Raw genomic sequence first — 5,000 nt, 5'->3', positions numbered from 1 at the left:
GTGCGGGCTTTTGTCTTAGCCTATCAAGGCGGTAGTTAACGGCTACGCTGTCGTTTACATCAGATTCATACCTTGCAAGTAGAGTGACAGCTGCTAAATATATGTTGAAGAGGGTAGGTAGAAGGACACACCACATTTAACCATCACCCTCCATAACATTTCCCTGATGATTGTGTCGAAAGCTTTTGCAAGGTCTACAAAGGCTATGAATAGATCTTAGTTCTGCTCTCTGCTCTTTTCCATCAGTTGCCTAGCCACAAAGATCATGTCAGTGGTACCTCTGTCTTTTCTAAAGCCACACTGTGATTCAGGCAGGATAATCTCTGTGACAGAGTCTAGTAGATGGAATAAGAGTATTCGTGCAAATGCTTTGCCCGCAACGTCGAGTAGGGATATCCCTCGAAAATTCCCGTATTCCGATTTCTGACCTTTCCTTTTGTAGATCATTAAAATAAAGGGGTCCTTCAGGGACTGAGGTATGTAGTCAGCCTCCCAGAAAATTTGAATCATCAAGTGGAGGTGTTTCATCACGATGTGGCCACCAAGCTTGAAGAGCTCTCCCGGGATATCGTCAGGGCCTGGTGCTTTATTGTTTTCAGACTATTGCAAGCCTTTAAGGTCTTGGTGAAGGACGGTGATAGGTCCAGATTTTTAAGTAATGGTAATTTAGGAAGCCGGTCAGCGAATGTAGAGTCTATGGGGTTGTTCTGGTTTAGAAGATTGATTAGGTATTCAACCCAGCGATCTAGAATGCCTTTTCTGTCTTTGATCAGAGTAGCTCAATCAGCTGAGATCAAAGGTGCTTTGTGTTGGATCATATGTAGTTTCAATGGTATAATAAATTTTTTGCTGGTCGTTCAATTCTGCATATTGCCGGATTTCAACTGCTTTATTGCAACACTATTAATTTTGTATTCTACAAAGGACCCTTTGTGCCTCCTGCCTCAGTGCTTGGAATTTTTGTTTGAGCAAATTTAAAGTTGAATTGTTTAGGGCAGCCAAATGGGCTTTGTTTTTCCTCTTTAGGAGATCTAGAATGTCTGTTCGACTTTAGTCGAACCAATCTTGGTGGTTGCGAGTCGAGAATTCAAGGGTATCCGTTAGGGTGGAGTAGATCGAGTCTCAGAAAGTCTTCCAGTCGGAATCGATCTGTTCGGGAGTTGGATTAAAAGTAATTTATTCTGGGAGTTGGGAAATACTGCTGTGGAGTGCTGTTTGGAGTTCGGTCAGCTTATCCTGATTATGAAACATTGCTCGGTCAATTTGTTTCTTCTAAGCTCAATTGTGCATTAGAGGGCGAATTTGGAAAGACACAATAGACCGAATTAATCTGTGATCCCTCCAACACTCAGCGCCTCTGAGGGCTCTGGTAATCAAGAAATCTCGGAGATCAGCCTTGCGAGTTATTATGAAATAAATTTGATGCCAATGCTTGGAGCGTGGATGCATCCAAGGCATTTTGTACTTGTTAGGGAGTTGAAACAGTGTTTGTTATGGTGAAGTCGTGAGTAGAGCAAAGCTTTTATAGTCGGATACCATTGGAGTTCTCCTTGCCAGTTCCGTGGAGTCCTATGACTCCCTGCCAAACATCAAAATTGGATCCAACTCTGGCGTTGAAGTCGCCCAAGAAAATTACTTTCTCAATTTTTGGCAAGTTGTGGAGCAGATTGTCTAGTTCTTTATAGAACATATATATACATACATACATACATATATATATATATATATATATTATATATATATATATATATATATTATATATATATATATATATATATCTCGTCCGGAGATGGAAATGTGGGAGCATAACAACTAATTAGTGTGACAGATCTTTGTTTCATGAGGGTAAGGCGCAAGGTCATAAGCTGCTCATTTACACCCACAGGGGCTTTAGGGAGGCGGTTGAGGAGTGATGTTCGTACTGCGAAGTCCAAACCATGAATTCTTTGGGAATCTTTTGGTAACCCCTTCCAGAAAAATATGTAACGAGTTCTTATCAGCCAGTCTGGTTTCACTGAGTGCTGCAATGACGACATTGCATCTGCGAAGTTCAGATGCAACAAGTGCAGTGCGCCTCTGAGGTCTGTTCTGATCACTGGTGAGTGGCTGGTCCTTCAGTGTCCTGACATTCGAGCATGCCAGTTTCATTTGTTTTTGCTTGTAGTTTCGACCGCGCCAGACATGCCTTGGTGGGGGCGGTTCCCCACCACAGGTTTGGTGGAAGATGAACAATGTTTGGGCCTCCTTTTCTCGCCCCCTCCTCCATGGGGGTGAGCAGTGTGGCTCCCTAAAAAGAGCTGCTCAGCCATACAGCCCGCTGCCTCAAGGTGGGGGGGGGGGGTTATCATCTCCACAGTTGCCTAACCTCCTACGACTATCAGGACAGTACAGCCATGCGTGCAAGAGGAGAGCTAAAGACTTCCAGACACATATATGTCCTATCCCCGTCACCCCCAGCTCTCGTCGCCGCAGGACTTGGTTGAAGTTAGGAAGAAAGTGAAAAATAAAGAAGTGAAAATTATGGAGGCAAAGAAGATAAGGAGACTTGCGCACGGAGGAGATTTAGGTGCAGAAACGACTGCGCCCTCCAACAACAACTTGACCACAGCAACAACTGGCATCTGATGGCAAAGGGGGCCCAGGACAATCAGTAGTTGTGTGCGGATGCAGTGTCATGCCAGAGCTCCGGACACTAGTTGGAGACTGCCTACGCGTTGGCACAACACAGGCTTAGTTATAAAGGCGGCCTCGACTCCCCTGGTGACCTTGTTAGAGAGCTTTAAGGAAAGATTTAGTGACTGGGTATTGCCAGTACCCAGCCCTTTCCGCTCAACAGAGCTACCGCCAGTTTGTCTGCGACTGCTTATTTGTAGTGGCCGAAAGGGTCACTGACTTATTCGCAGCTAGCCATAACATCGTATGGCCGATCCCCTATCCGCAACCATGGGGACTTGCCCGATGGGGGATGATCGCCCCACACGGGTTGGAATAGAGGCTTGCAGCCCAGCGATACTGAAATAATTTCAGCCCTGGGCGGGATTCGAACTCGGAAATCTGAGTTAGCATTTGCAAACACTAATACCGCGCCATGTAGTTGTATTTTACGGGAAGGGGAGCTACACTCGTGGTGTCCCGCCTTTGTATTTCGCAGTATCTAGTTTGCTCTTAAATTCGTGAATGGTTTTTGGACACACTACTTTTTCGTCCAGTTTGTTCCAAGTGCCCACCACTCTGTGTAGAAAATTGTTCTTTTTCAGATCTTTTCTATAACTGTTTTTTTTTCTTCTTCTTTCCATGTCCTTTTGTATTTCTCTTGTCCCAATTTAACAAGTCCTCTCTATCGAGTGTTTCTGTGCCCTTTATAATTCTATAGATGGTCAGTAGGTCGCCTCTCTCTCTTCTTTACTCCAAAGTCGGTAACTCCAATTTGGCCAGTCTCTCCTCATATGACAAGTTTGAAAGTGCAGGAGCTATTTTTGTGGTTGCTCTCTGGATTCTTTAAAATTTCTTCATTTTCTTTTTGATAATGGGTGACCACAATGTCGCCGCATATTCTAGTCTAGGACTTATCAGTGTGACTAATATTGTTCTAAATAGATTCTTCGTCCAAATATGTAAATGCCACTTTTATTAATCTTAGCAAGTTATAGGATTCTCCGACATTTTTGCTTATTTGTTTATCAGAGGACAAGTCGTTTCAGATAATTACTCCTAGGTATTTTTCATATCCCACTTTCTTTTCCTCATTAGTTCCAATTCTATATTGCCCTGGTATTCTATTTTTACTTTTTCCAAGTTCCATTATGCTACACTTCTTAATGTTGAAGTCCACTTCCAACTTCTGACACCACTTCCAAACCTTATTCAGGTATTCCTGTAGTGATTGGCAATCTGTTTCTGTTTTACTTTCCTTAACAATTTAGCGTCATCTGCAAAGAAGCTCATGTAACATTCCACATCATGATCCATGTCATTCACATAAATAGCAAACATTATTGGAGCCAATACAGATCCTTGCGGAACTCCACTAATCACCTCCTTCCAACCTGAATAATTTTCTCTGAGGACTACTCTCATCTTACTATCATTTAGGAAGTCCTCCATCTATTTTAGCAGGTTGCCTTGTATCCCTCCTATATGTCCCAATTTTCTAAATAAATTTTTGTGTGGTACCTTGTCGAACGCTTTTTCTTAGTCCAAGAAAGCACAATCAGTCCATCTATCCCCTTCTTGTATTATATCTATTAGCCTTGAGTAAAAACAAATTAAAATTGTGGTACATGATCTTCCCTGTCTGAACCCAAATTGTCTTGGGTTTATTATATTATTTTCTTCCAGGTGTTTCACCCATCTATTCTTGATAATTTTCTCACAAATTTTGGCTATAATGCTTGTTAGTGAGACCGGTCTATAGTTAGTTGGTTCTTCCTTGTTTCCTTCTTTATGTATTTGTACAATGTTAGCATTTTGCCAGTCTTTTGATATTTTTCTTTCTTTAAATGAGCAACTTGATATGTTATACATTTTGTCCATTAGTTCTTTGCAATTTTTTAGAATCCAATTTACAATTCCGTCTGGGCCATGCAATTTCTTAACATCAAGGTTTGTTAAATGTTCCATTATTTTATTTTGTGTTATTTTGATTTCGTTCATTGGGGGAGATCACACTTCACTTCCTTTGTCCCAATACTGTGCATTTCCTCTAGTGAAAACCGACTTGAAGTGATTATTCATGACTTCGGCCATTTCTAGATCTTCTGTGTATTCTATATTTCCTTGGCGTAGTTTCACCAATTCCTAATTATTTTTAAGTATACCATTTACATATCCATAGAATAGTTTGGGTTACTCCTTGCATTTCTCCAGAATGTCTTTTTCATGGTTCCTCTTTTCTCTTTTCACTCTTTTGCATACCCATTTCTATAGTTTATGTATATTTGTCATTTTCCATTTTTTCTACATCTTTTCCAAGCTCTGTCTCTTCTATCTTTTGCCTCACT

The sequence above is a fragment of the Oratosquilla oratoria genome, chromosome 25 (assembly GCF_046742065.1).
Source record: "Oratosquilla oratoria isolate Oo_2021 chromosome 25, ASM4674206v1, whole genome shotgun sequence".
NCBI lineage: Eukaryota > Metazoa > Arthropoda > Malacostraca > Stomatopoda > Squillidae > Oratosquilla > Oratosquilla oratoria.
The sequence above is the reverse complement of the archived record's forward strand: the minus strand, read 5'-3'. Positions refer to the sequence as shown.